Source organism: Eurosta solidaginis, chromosome X (assembly GCF_040869045.1).
Source record: "Eurosta solidaginis isolate ZX-2024a chromosome X, ASM4086904v1, whole genome shotgun sequence".
Taxonomy (NCBI): Eukaryota; Metazoa; Arthropoda; class Insecta; order Diptera; family Tephritidae; genus Eurosta; species Eurosta solidaginis.
The window spans coordinates 196,709,200-196,724,315 of record NC_090324.1 but is presented as its reverse complement, the minus strand read 5'-3'; the positions used below and the strand labels follow the sequence as shown (position 1 = coordinate 196,724,315).

The 15,116-nt window shown below is 40.6% G+C and overlaps 1 protein-coding gene across 2 annotated transcripts in view; it reads right to left on the bottom strand.

Moving 5' to 3' along the window:
- Positions 1–15,116, bottom strand: part of LOC137234544 (apolipophorins-like) — an 867,416-nt gene that overhangs the window by 285,159 nt on the left and 567,141 nt on the right. The gene's annotated exons all lie outside the window — the stretch shown is intronic.

Below are 15,116 nucleotides of genomic sequence, written 5' to 3'. Positions count from 1 at the left end.
TAGGGCTTCCCACGCTAAGGCAAAGTTGTCATCAGTCAAGGGAAATTGGTTGACTATTTGAGCTGCCTTTCCTTGGGTTTTGTCTCTGAGGTGATACAATTTTTGCGCTTGAGAGAGTTTGGGGTGGTTAATGTAGACCGCTGTGAACGTGAACCAAATGGGGGCCATTTTTCATAACCACCATAAAATACTTCGGTATCGCAGGCAGGGATTTTTAGCGAAATACCGGAGTTGTCGGATGGACCTGGTGTGACGGTAGGGTGCGCGGGTGCATTTGCTTGTTTGTGTCTTCATACGCTATGAGACAGGACCTGTATTTGCTATTAGCAGATGTTGAAAAATCTTCGGGCAGGTCCTAGTCTGAGGTTTCGACAATTTTATCGAAAGCGTGTTGGACTCTATTCGAGAGTTTTTCGGTGTTCGAATTGCACTATATTTAATATATTTAATATGTATATCAGGGTGGTTTAAATATACGTGGGAAAATTATAAGATATATATATATATACGTATTAACAAGTATCTAGGGATAAATTATTATAATTTTCGGTGTGACTTAGAGGAGGCTTATATAACTTCGATTTGTTGGACTGTAGAGGCTTTGAGGAGAGAGAAATCTTAATGGGGATAGAAAATTTATAGCGTGCAAATTTAATGCGAGAAAAGTGCTATTGCACGTACTCCACCACTCTTGTACCACTGTGCACGAGATTTTATTTCACCGCTTATGTCGTTTTCTTTCTTTTGTATATCCGTATGTATGTATACGCAAGTATGGAGATTTACAAATATTTTTTGCGTTTTGTATTAATTTAAATGGGGAGAAATCAGAAGTTTGCAGAGGTTGTGCAATATATTTAATTAACGACAAGAGATCTTTTTAATTTAACTTGAGAAAGTATTAATATTTTAACATGTGTCGTAATAAAATTTGAGGGATGATTTTTGCAAGTGTACCCACTGTAGCTAAATGTTCAAGTTTTTCGTATGTTGCTTTGCACATATACCGTACTGAGTTTTGCAATATGGGGTTATTGCTATATATATATATATATATATATATATATATATATATATGTATATATATATGTATATACACGAAATGGTATGTGCAAGTTTTTGGCGCGAAATTGAGAACATTTGGCGGGAAATGAGGATTATTGGCGGGAAATAGTAATCCTCGAGAATGAAAATTTCCTTAATTTTTCGCTTGTTATGTATATTTCTTCGTGTTTAGGGGTGTATTAAAATCTCATCTAATACTCACGATTTACCAAATGGGTACTTATGTTTTCCCTGCGCTGGTTTTCCTAGTGGCGACGAAGGACCACTGATTAGGGGGGCACCGTACATAAATTTACCTTCCCCTTGTGTATAGGTGGTTGCTTCGATGATGGCACGGCTGGGATGATGGTGGTGATGCTTGGGTGATGTGGATGATTATGATGGCGGTAGATCTAGTTGAATTCGGTCGGACGATGACCACAGCTATCCTTTTTGATATATGCAAAAACACTTTGCGTGTAACCCTTTGCACAACCTTGTGGCTGTCTTTGTATGCAGACAAACCACTATTATATTTGGATTTTTACACAAGAGGAAAGGAACTCGGGTTTTGTTTAAACTTCAAAGCAAATTTAATGTTTGATATATAAAGACATTTTACAATCATAAAGAGATTTTTTTTTACAAATTCAAGTCACACCGGCTGCGCTGGCGAGGCCATGTTATGCGAATGAAAGATGATGCTCCGGCCAAGAAAGTGTTTCTATCGGAACCCGCCTATGGAAGCAGAGGTAGAGGGCGGCTCCCACTCCGTTGGAAGGACCAGGTGGAAAACGATTTAAACCCCCTTGGTGTGACCAATTGACGCCGGTTGGCAGAGCGAAGGAGCGACTGGCGCGCCTTGTTGGACGGCCATAACCGTTTAGACGGTTAAGCGCCAATTAAGTAAGTAAGTAAGTAAGTCAGAACTATATATATATACAGCCGAACATTTGTTCCGAAGGACAGACATATTTTGAAAATATATTTTTAAGCAGTTTTTAACCGAATTTGAAACAGCTGCATTATCAGGAGGCCCTCCTGGTTCGCACGAAAAGAACGAAAATGTCATACTGTGACATTAGCTGGCATGAGTTCTAATTTTAAAACGGTGTCAGAAACTGCGACTGGAACGCCAAGCTTGAAATTGAGTTTTTGGCTCAACGCCTTTTTTTTATCAATTTTTTTCTGACGTAGAAGCTTCTACTGGAGTGACGTCAGCAGCATCATTAGTAGGTACAAAAATGTTGGTAATATTGTCAACACTGCTAATGGTAACATCAGTGATAGCAGGTTGAGACTGAGCATTCCTTATTGAGAGACTCTCGCTGCATTTGCTTTGGGTATTGTTCGTAGTATTAACTGAATTGTTATTATATTGACTATTATTGTTAGTTTGATCAGTTATAGAAGCACTCAAACACGAATTATTATTGGTCGGGGCAACAACAACCTCAATGGTAGCATTTGCACTGTTTACACTAGAATTTTTATTAACGATTTCTCAGCATCAGCATTATCCAACTAATCACAAGAGCAAAAACGCGAATCTAACAACGGCAGATTTGATTTAATGAGGGCAAAGTCAGCTCTCAATTCTTTAATGCCACTAGCAACAACACTGCCACTGTCACCAACCAATTTTTTCACAGAGAGCAACTTTGCATGCAGGTCATTGACCTGTGCATGGAGACTTTTGCATTCATCAAGTGCCAAAGCAAGCAATAACGAACACTTAGCACTATCAGCTTTTAATTCTGTAAACTCACTCAAAAGTGATTTAAAATCTAACTCAATGGCACCAACACTGCATGTTTTGTGAGATGATCCATTATCAGCTACCGAGTGAGTATAATTTTCTGGCATTGTATTTAGCGTGAAAGGGGGTGAGCGGAGGGCGTTACAACGTGCTCCTCATGGAACTTGGGGGTGGGGAGGGAGGGATGGCCTGAAGGTTTAATGTGGCCATATAAATCGTTCCCGAGATGGTCGGGCCAGCATCTTAATGGTGTTGTGTTACCGGAGCGTATCGGATCTGTATCCGACAAAGGACCATCACATCGATAACACTCCCCAAAGCCTTCGGGGAGTAACCTAATCGCTACAACAACAACAACAACAACAACGCGCCCTCTCACAACTTGCACAATAGAAAGCAATGCTTGATTTACTTAAGTAGTCAAGATCAGTTGGGAGAACATTAGCACAGGAAAGATGAAAAAATTCACTGCAGCTAGCACATTGGATCTTAGGTTGATTGCGGACAACCCTCTGCCCATATCTACAAGGCATTTTAATGATAAAACGAAACGACTGAAGATAAAATTTCGCTCTTGCAAAGGTGATTTATACAAATCTTTAAAATTTTAATGCGAGCAATTGGCAAACACGTCCGAACAACGCGACGGTCAATTCCTGGCTTGATTCATTTGCCTTGCGGATCATTCGGGACCCTTTCGCCATCATTTCTGGGTGGTTCTCGGGATCCGTCCGGGATATCGTCAGGGTCATTTCGGAAGTATTTGGGGATCATTTGGGAACCTTTCCGGCATCATTTCTAGATAGTTTCCGACATCCGTCGGGGATCCCGTCTGGGCCATTTCGGGACTATTTCGGGATAATTTTGTGGTACCTGCCGGCTTCATTTTTGGATGGTTTTCGGTATCCGTCCGGTATCCCGCATTATTGGATGGTTTTCGGGATCCATCCGGGATCCCATCAGGGTAATATCGAGACTATTAGAGGATCATTTGGGGACCTTTCCGGCATCATTTCTGGATAGTTTTCGGGATCCGTCGGGGCCATTTCGCGACTATTTCGGGATCACTTGGGGTACCTTGCGGCATCATTTCTAGATGGTTCTCGGAATCAGTCCGGGATCCCGTCGGGGTCATTTCGGACTTTTTCGGGATCATTTAAGGATGGTTTTCAGGATTCGTCCGGCATCCTGTCAGGGTAATTTCTGGGCTTTTTCGGGACTATTTCGGGATTATTTGGGGACCCTTCCGGCATCATTTCTTGATGGTTTGCCGGATCCATCAGGGTCATTTCGGGACCATTTTGAGATCATTTGGGACCCTTCCGAGGTCATTTCTGGATCCGTCCGGGAAGTCGTACGAGCCTTTTCGAGATTTTTTTTTTACTTTCATGGGATAGTTTTGGGACCCTTCCGGGATCATTTCTGGATCCGGGTGGGATCCCATTGGGGTCATTTCCGGACTATTTCGGGATCATTTTGGGACCCTTCCGGAATCATTCCTGTATGGTTTTCGTGATCCGTCGTGGATCCCCTCGGGATCATTTCGGAACTTTTTCTGGACTATGTCGGGATAATTTAGGAACCCTTCCTGAATATTTTCTGGATAGTTTTTGAGATCCGTTTTTTTGGAACTATTCCGGGAACTTTTGGAGACCCTTCCGGGGCATTTCTGGATGGTTTTCGATATCCGTCCGCGATAGCGTCGGGGTCATTTCGTGGCTTTTTGTGGATAATTTCGGGATCATTTGGGGATCCTATCAGGATATCAGTTCATTTAGTTCTTTTTTTACTCAATTAAAAAAATAAAATGCACTAGACAGAAAAAAATGTTTAAACATAACTTGATAAGCAGGCTAACGTGAATAGCCCATATATTTATTTTTTCATTTCATTTCTGTATGGTTTTCGGAAGCCGTCCGGGTACCATCTTTGTGATTTCGGAACTTTTTCGGGACTATTCTCGGATCGCTCTAGGACTTTTCCGGGGACATATCTGGATGGCTTTCCGGATCCGTTCGGAATCTCGTCGGGGTCAATTCGGGACTATATCGGGATCATTTTGGGGCTATTTCGGGATCATTTTGGGACCCTTACGGTATCATTTTTGGATAGTTTTCGGATTATTTCGGATTAATTTGGGGAGCTTTCCGGCCTCAGCAGACCCGGCAGACGTTGTTCTGCCCTAAATTTGGTATATCTGCATACGTCTTAATAAGCTTTTTCCGTCTAACTCTGCCCTCGCCCCTCTACACTTTTTCCTAATCTTTGTATTCACTCCTCCCTCCGTATTTTTCGCTTCATCTATCTCCATCTTCGTTCTCATTCATCTCTTTCTCAGTCTCCTTCTCTCTTTTCTCTTCTCTCAAGTTTTTCTCATTTTGCTTCATATCTTATTGCCAGTCCCAGAGGGTGGTATGTATTTTGTTCCAGTCCCATTCCGAGTCTCAGCCCCAGTCCCACTCCCACTCCGAGTCTCAGTCTCAGTCCCAGTCCTAATCACAGTCCCGGTCCGTCTCTGGTCTACTTCCCCGAAAAAAGCATCGTAAATACTAATATAGGCAAATTTATATACCATATTTCAGGCAAATCGAATAGGACGTATGTATATAGGTATGTGGGTATTATTAATTCATCGAATATCACAATGAAAATTACTTAAAAGCTCTCAGCAACAGCTTTCATTTGATACCTAAAATACACACACATTCTAGGGGTATCCGGGTCCATGTTTTGACCTATATCTCGAGACCGTAGTCACCAATAGTTATGAAAACTACCCTGTAGTTAAGCACTCATCAACAGTCATTTGATATCCATATTGTATAAACATTGTCTCGGGGTATCCGGGTCCACGTTTTGGCCTATATCTCGAGACCCAAGACACCCAGCGGTATAAGAAATTATGTGTAGTAAAGCACACATCAGCAGCTTCAATTTGATACCCATATTGTAAAAACGCATCCTAGTGTTACCCTGATCCACATTTTGGCCTATATCTCGAGACCCTAGTCACCAATAGGTATGAAAACTACCCTGTACTAAAGCACTCATCAACAGCTTTCATTTGATATCGATATTGTATAAACACAATCTAGGGGTGCCGGGTCCACGTTTTGGCCTATATCTCGAGACCCTAGTCACCCAGGGGTACGAAAAATACCCAGTGTCAAAGTACTCATAAACAGCTTCCATTTGATACTCATATTGTACAAAAACTTCCTGGAGTTACCCGGGTCCATGTTTTGGCTTATCTCGAGACCCAATCACCCGGTACAAAAGTACTCATTATACAAACTTTCCCCGTGGAAAAATACATATATATATATCAATTTTCATAAAAATCGGTCCAGCAGTTTTTGAGTTAATCGATGACATACATACAAACATTCATTTTTATACTCAGTTGAGCAGAGCTCACAGAGTATATTAACTTTGATTGAATAACGATTGGTTGTACAGGTATAAAGGAATCGAGATAGATATAGACTTCCATATATAAAAATCATCAGTATCAAAAAAAAATTTGGTTGAGCCATGTCCGTCCGTCCGTCTGCCCGTTAACACGATAACTTTAGTAAATTTTGAGAGATCTTGATGAAATTTTGTATGTGGGTTCCTGGTCACTCATCTCAGATCGCTATTTAAAATGAACGATTTCGGGCTATAACCACGCCCACTTTTTCGATATCGACTATTTCGAAAAACAGAAAAAATGCGATAATTCATTGCCAAAGACAGACAAGGCGATGAAACTTGGTAGGTGTGTTGAACTTATGACGCAAAATAAAAAATTAGTAAAATTTTGGACAACGGGCGTGGCGCCGCCCACTTTTAAAAGAAGGTAATTTAAAAGTTTAGCAAGCTGTAATTTGACATTCGTTGAAGATATCATGATGAAATTTGGCAGGAACGTTACTCCTATTACTATATGTATGCTTAATAAAAATTAGCAAAATCGGAGAACGACCACGCCCACTTTAAAAAATTTTTTGTTTAAAGTCAAATTTAACAAAAAATTCAATATCTTTACATTATATAAGTAAATTATGTCAACATTCGACTCCAGTAATGATATTGTGCAATAAAATACAAAAATAAAAGAAAATTTCAAAATGGGCGTGGCTCCGCCCTTTTTCAATTAATTTGTCTAGGATACTTTTAATGCCATAAGTCGAACAAAAATTTGGTAGGGGCTTAGATTCTAGGACGATAACTGTTTTCTGTGAAAAAGGGCGAAATCGGTTGAAGCCACGCTCAGTTTTTTTACACTGTCTTCCGTCTGTCCTTCCGCTCGGCCGATAATACGATAAGTTGAGCAAAAATCGATATATCTTTACTAAACGCAGTTCTTGTACTTATCTGAACTCACTTTATATTGGCGTAAAAAATGGACGAAATCTGACGATGACCACGCCCACTTTTTCGATATCGAAAGTTACGAAAATTAAAAAAAAATGCCATAATTCTATACCAAATACGAAAAAAGGATGAAACATGGTAATTGGATTGGTTTATTGACGCAAAAAAAAAAAACTTTGCAAAATGGGTGTGACAAATACTATATTAAGTTGAAGAAAATGAAAAAGTTCTGCAGGGCGAAATCAAAAGCCCTTGGAATCTTGGCAGGAATACTGTTCGTGGTATTACATATATAAATAAATTAGCGGTACCCGACAGATGATATTCTGGGTCACCCTGGTCCACATTTTGGTCAATATCTCGAAAACGCCTTCACATATACAGCTACCACCACTCCCTTTTAAAATACTCATTAACACCTTTCATTTGATACCCATATCGTACAAACAAATTCTAGAGTCACCCCTGGTCCACCTTTATGGCGATATCTCGAAAAGGCGTCCACCTATAGAACTAAGGCCCACGCCCTTTTAAAATTCTCATTAACACTTTTCATTTGATACCCATATCGTTCAAACAAATTCTAGAGTGACCCCTGGTCCACCTTTATGGCGATATTTCGAAAAGCCTTCCACCTATAGAACTAAGGCCCACGCCCTTTTAAAATACTCATTAACGCCTTTCATTTGATACCCATATCATACAAACAAATTCTAGAGTCGCCACTGGTCCACCTTTTTGGCGATATCTCGAAAAGGCGTCCACCTATAGAACTAAGGCCCACGCCCTTTAAAAATACTCATTAACACCTTTCGCTTGATACCCATATCTTACAAACAAATTCTAGAGTCACCCCTGGTCCACCTTTTTGGCGATATCTCGAAAAGGCGTCCACCTATAGAACTAAGGCCCACGCCCTTTTAAAATACTCATTAACACCTTTCATTTGATACCCATATCGTACAAACAAATTCTAGAGTCACCCCTGGTCCACCTTTATGGCGATATCTCGAAAAGGCGTCCACCTATAGAACTAACGCCCACGCCCTTTTAAAATACTTATTACCACCTTACGTTTGATACCCATATCGTACAAACAAATTTTAGAGTCGCCCCTGGTCCACCTTTATGGCGATATCTCGAAAAGGCGTCCACCTATAGAACTAAGGCCCACGCCCTTTTAAAATACTCATTACCACCTTAAGTTTGATACCCATATCGTACAAACAAATTCTAGAGTCGCCCCTGGTCCACCTTTATGGCGATATCTCGAAAAGGCGTCCACCTATAGAACTAATGCCCACTCCCTTTTAAAATACTCATTAAACCTTTCATTTGATACCCATATCTTACAAACAAATTCTAGAGTCACCCCTGGTCCACCTTTATGTGGATATCTCGAAAAGGCGTCCACCTATAGAACTAAGGCCCACTCCCTTTTAAAATACTCATTAAACCTTTCATTTGATACCCATATCTTACAAACAAATTCTAGAGTCACCCCTGGTCCACCTTTATGGCGATATCTCGAAAAGGCGTCCACCTATAGAACGAAGGCCCACGCCCTTTTAAAATACTCATTAACACCTTTCATTTGATACCCATATCGTACAAACAATTTCCAGAGTCGCCCCTGGTCCATCTTTATGGCGAAATCTCGAAAAGGAGTCCACCTATAGAACTAAGGCCCACGCCCTTTTAAAATACTCATTAATCCCTTTCATTTGATACCCATATCATACAAACAAATTCTAGAGTCACCCCTGGTCCACCTTTATGGCTATATCTCAAAAAGGCGTCCACCTATTGAACTAAGTCCACGCTCTTTTAAAATACTCATTAACACCCTTCATTTGATACCCATATCGTACAAACAAATTCTAGATTCCGCACTCGTCCACCTTTATGGCGATATCCCTAAATGGCGTCCACCCATAGATCTATGGCCTACTCCCTCTTAAAATACTCTTTGATACCTTCCATTTGATACACATGTCATACAAACACATTCCAGGGTTACTCTAGGTTCATTTTCCTACATGGTGATTTTCCCTTATTTTGTCTCCATAGTTCTCAGCTGAGTATGTAATGTTCAGTTACACCCGAACTTAGCCTTCCTTACTTGTTATATATAAGTTAACGTAACAAAAATTTTAGAACCAGAAATTCATTCTCTCGTGCTGATACAAAGTATCCAGATACAAATATTGCAATTCTACACGCGCAATCGCCAAAAGTGCTGACTGCATGTCTGGATACCAGATATCTTGATATCAAGGCCATATTTTCTGAGCTGCGGCGCAACAACGAATATTCGCCAAGCAATGACGCGACAGCGAAGATCAGGGTATATAATTAAGTATCTTTCCAAATTGTAATTCAGTTCTATTTTTGACATTAAATAAAAATCTCACGGCTTCCTGCCGTAGAAAAAAATATTTTTTTAAATTAACTGGCGCCCAACGTCAAATGGTCTAGTCATGTGCATAAATCGATCCAAAGTGGCTCGCCGTTACCATCGGACCAAGGACCAAGAACTCACCCCCTTAGCCACTCTTGAGGAAGGGGCAGCAAGCGAGCGTAATTCAAGTGGAATAGCCGATCCTTAGTACCCGGAAGGAAAAGAGGAAGAAATCGAAAATTCATACTTGCTGTCTTATCGTAAGAATATTTAAGTGAAATTATTTTTTAAAAAAAGAAAAATAAGTATTTTTACCTGTATCAAATTAAGAGTTTTGAATAGATATTACAAATAGGTTATTAATATTTGCATTTCAGAGTTTTTTTTTCTCTAATTACATTGAATAATAAAGAGCTCGTACAGCTCAAAAATTAAATAGGCAATTAAAATTAACACAAATCCAACTCTGCGATTCACCTGAAAGGGGACCCTCCAAAGATTGTTAGGTTGAGGAAAAGGAAAACACATTAAAAACTTAGAGCAAGAATGGCGCAAAATAATGTGCTACGACCACCTTTGTTGGGTAATGCAGGTGCACCTCCAGCAGGGGCACCACTACAACCATAACCTCAGCTGCAACCAGCTGACATTCCCCAATCGGTGAATGCCAACCCTGAGTTTAGGAACCTTATAAAGTATCTAATAACAGAAATTCTGGTGACGGAGGAGAATAACATAGCTAGGGGCGTACTTCATCCCACACAACAACCCTTAACGGACCAACTAATTGACGAACAATTTCGAAGTAACCTCTCAGACATGGACAAAGTGCCCGACGTCGTGAGATCACTGCGCGAGTTCAGTGGAAACCTAGCATAATTCAGTAGCTGGAAAAAAGAGCGAATCCTAAAGATTTATGAACCAAGCATAGGTTCACCCAAGGTCTTTGGCATTCTAATCGTAATTCGCAACAAGATTGTAGGCAGTTCAGACGCTGTACTCGAATACTACAACATCCCCTTACATTGGAAAGCAATTTCCCAGTGCCTCACAGCACACTATGCTGACAAAGGGGACTTAAGCACCCTGGAGTACCAGATGACTTGTTTGGTCCAAGGCAGGAAATCGGTACAGGAATTCTACGCGGAAGTGTATTCCCACCTTTCGCTGATACTCAACATGGTATCCTGCATGGATATTGGCGGGGAGGCTATGCGTGTCCTCACGCGTACATACTGTGGCAAGGCATTAGATACCTTTGTTCGAGGACTATCGGGAGACCTGTCCAGACTCCTCGGCATGAAGGAACCGTCTGATTTGCCCGAAGCCTTGCATTTATGCATTAAACTGGAAAACCAGAACCTCAGAACTGCTCACGCTAACAGCCAATGCTACCTGCAACATCATTAGGCACATACCAATAAAAGCCTGCACTCCCACCGAGGAAACAATTCAATCAACCATTTTACCCGCACCTTGCGTATTTCCCCCAATCAATGTCTCCATTTACCCGTTTTCCCCAGCAACCTCAATATCGTCAACTTCAACATCAGCAACTTCAATATCAGCAACCCCAATACCAATAATATCAACGTCCACAACTGCAGTACTCAAATACACCGAATACCCAAGGGCCCATGCATTACGGTAATCCACCGCCAAGGCCATTACAACCAAAACCACCCACACCTATGGACGTGGATCAATCGATGCGAACAAGGAACATCAACTACATGAACAGGCCAGGATAAAGCAACGTAGAGTCGAAATGACCACCCCGGCGCATACAGGCTAATTCAATAGAGATGCTGCTCCTAAACTTCAAAGGATAGAGCACATAGAACCATCACCTGACGCTGCCGTAGCTTAAGCACAAAAGTACGAATCAGGTACATTCGGACACGAAACTGACGAACTGAACGCAGAAGAAACACAATCCTGGGAAGACTACTATCAGGATTATTCGCGGGTACGCACATGACAACGAAAAAGAAGGCGAAAAGTTTTGCGACGTTCATTTTTTAGGCTAACGCACTCGATATTGCCCTACATCCAGTGCAAAACCGGCAATGGAGAGGTATTAAAATTCCTTATAGACACTGGCTCCAACAAAAACTACATACAGCCTTCATTAGAAAAAAACCCCTTACCAAACGAAAACATTTTTACGCGAACCCGTCGGAGGTAAAGTAAGAGTATCGCATCATATATTTTTGAATCTTTTCGGTTTGAACGAAAAACGCCTTAAGTTTTTCATTTTGCCTTCATTGGTGTCATTCCACGGCATCATCAACAGTTGAATTCGGTAATTGATACCTCTAGGGATTACATGATTATTAAAAATGGTAAAAAAATCAAAATTAAGCAACTGTTATCAAGATCGGTAAATAATTTGGAAATAAAAACTGAGCACCTAACAGAAGAACAAAAGGAAAAGCTTCATAATCTCTGTAATCAGCACTCAAAACTTTTCGCAGAACCCGATGAAAAACTGACATATACCACTGTAGTGGAGGCAGAAATTAGGACGACGACCGACAACCCTGTCTACTAGCGATGTTATCCATACCCAATGTCCCTAAAATCAGAGGTCGAAAGACAAATTAATAAACTCCTGGAAGACGGCATCATAAGGCCATCACGATCACCCTATAATTCACCTGTTTGGATAATGGATAAAAAACTAGATTCCCTGGCAACAAACAATACAGACTAGTTGTAGATTATCGGAAGTTGAACTCTGTAATAATAGCAGACCGTTACCCTATTCCCGAAATTAAGGAGGTCCTTTCCCAACTATGGAGCAATAAGCTTTTCTCGGTCATTGACCTGAAGAGCGGCTTTCACCAAATTCCTTTAAAAATTTCAGATATAGAAAAGACCGCCTTCTCCATAAATAACGGGAAGTATGAGTTCACCAGGCTACCATTTGGCTTAAAGAATGCCCCTTAAATTTTCCAGAGAACGCTGGACGACAGTTTACGAAACTACATAGGACATTGCTGCTACGTTTACATAGACGATATCATAATATTCAGCAAAACTGATGCAGATCACACAGCCTATTTAAAAAGTATTTCCGGCACACTCGAAGATGCGAACATGAAGGTACAACTGGATAAGTGCAAGTTCTTTCAAAAGGAGGTCGAATTTCTAGGATTCATTGTAACGCCGGAAGGAATCAAAAAAAATCCTTCAAAAATAGAGGCTATTCAAAATTTCTCAGTTCCACGGAACTTCAAAGAGCTCAGATCCTTTTTGGGTCTGTCGGGTTATTACTGCCGCTTCGTTAAAGATTATGCGAAGCTAGCAAAACCCCTTACAGCCCTTTTAAGAGGGAAGGAGGAACGCGTGTCCAAAAATCAGTCGGCAAAAAAACAGATCACCCTTGATGAGGACGCAATGGCGGCGTTTACAAAACTTAAAAGTGTTCTTGTCTCAGGAGAAGTAATGCTGACCTATCCCAACTTGAGCACAGACTTTGAGCTGACAACCAATGCCTCCAATTACGCAATAGGCGCAGTCCTGTCGCAGAAAGATAGACCCATTACATTCATATCCAGGAACCTTCAAAAACAGAAGAAAATTACGCAGTCAACGAGAAGGAAATGCTTGCGATCATATGGGCATTGAAGTCTCTGCGTAACTATTTTACGGTTCGGCAAAAGTCAGAACTTTCACAGACCACCAACCCTTAACTTATGCTCTAAGCAACAAAAATAACAACAATAAAATGAAACGCTGGAAAGCTATACTTGAAGAATACAATTACGAATTAAATTACACACCTGGTAAAATGGACGTAGTTGCGGACGGACTATCTAGACCACCGCAACAAGAACAGATAAATTCCTTAACAGCAACCCGACATAGCGACGACAGCTCAGTTCAAACGTTGATACCCTATATAGACGCATCCATCAATGCATTCAAGAACCAACTTTGCATTTCCACAGGTGAAACCCCTCATACCAGTTTCAAATAATTTTCCCAACCTATCATAGGCACACTATAGTGGAGAGAGAATTCACGGAAGATAGTATTATTACTTTATTAAAAAGATATTTGAATCCCTCGGTTACAAATTGCATAAAGACTGTATATTAGGAAGAATCCAAACCATTTACCAAACCCACTTCAGTAGATACAGAGTGCGCTACACGCGAAATTTTGTGGAGGATATCCTTACCGAATCTGAACAGGAAAGAGAAATTATCTGCGAACACAACAGAGCTCATCGCAACCCAACAGAAAATAAAGCTCAACTTATGGAGAGATGTTATTTTCCCCATATGAACGCGAAGATAAAAAAAAATGCAAAACAGTGTAGGATTTCCCTTGAAATTAAGTACGAGAGACACCCAGTAAACCCCATTCTAAAAGTCACTCCAATCCCCAAGTATCCAGGACATATTGTTCACGTGGACCTGTATTATACCAGCAATAAAATAGTGTTAAAAGCAATAGACAAATTCTCAAAATACGCCTAAGAAAATATTGTAAAGTCCAGATCATCCAAAGATATAAAACCTCCTTTAAGAGATTTGTTAGAAATATTTGGATTTCCCGAAAACATTGTGACAGATAATAATAAAAGGGTGTGGGCGTCAGTTCTATAGGGGGACGCCCTTTCGAAATATCGCCATAAAGGTGGACCAGGTGTGACTCTAGAATGTGTTCGTACGATATGGGTATACATTTAATGAATGGTGGAAATGAGTATTTTAAAAGGGAGTGATCCTTAGTTCAAAAGGTGGATGCCTTTTCGAGATATAGCCATAAAGGTGGACCAGGGGTGACTCTAGAATGCGTTTGTAAGATATGGGTATCAAATGAAAGGTGTTAATGATTATTTAAAAGGAAGCGGGCCTTAGTTCTATAGGTGGACGCCTGTTCGAGATATCGCCATAAAGGTGGATCAGTGGTTACTCTAGAATGCGTTTGTACGATATAGGTATCAAATGAAAGGTGTTAGTGAGTATTTTAAAAGGGAGTGGGCCTTAGTTCTATAGGTGGACGCCTGTTCGAGATTTCGCCATAAAGGTGGATCAGAGGTGACTCTAGAATGTGTTTGTATGATATGGGTATCAAATGAAAGGTGTTAATGATTATTTAAAAGGAAGCGGGCCTTAGTTCTATAGGTGGACGCCTGTTCGAGATATTGCCATAAGGGTGGACCAAAGGTGACTCTAGAATGTGTTTGTATGATATGGGTATCAAATGAAAGGTGTTAATGATTATTTGAAAGGAAGCGGGCCTTAGTTCTATAGGTGGACGCCTGTTCGAGATATTGCCATAAGGGTGGACCAGAGGTGACTCTAGAATGTGTTTGTATGATATGGGTATCAAATGAAAGGTTTTAATGATTATTTAAAAGGAAGCGGGCCTTAGTTCTATAGGTGGACGCCTTTTCGATATATTGCCATAAGGGTGGTTAAGGGGTGACTCTAGAATGTGTTTGTACGATATGGGTATCAAATGAAAGGTGTTAGTGAGTAGTTTAAAAGGGAGTGGGCCTTAATTCTATAGGTGGACGCTTTTTCGAGATATCGC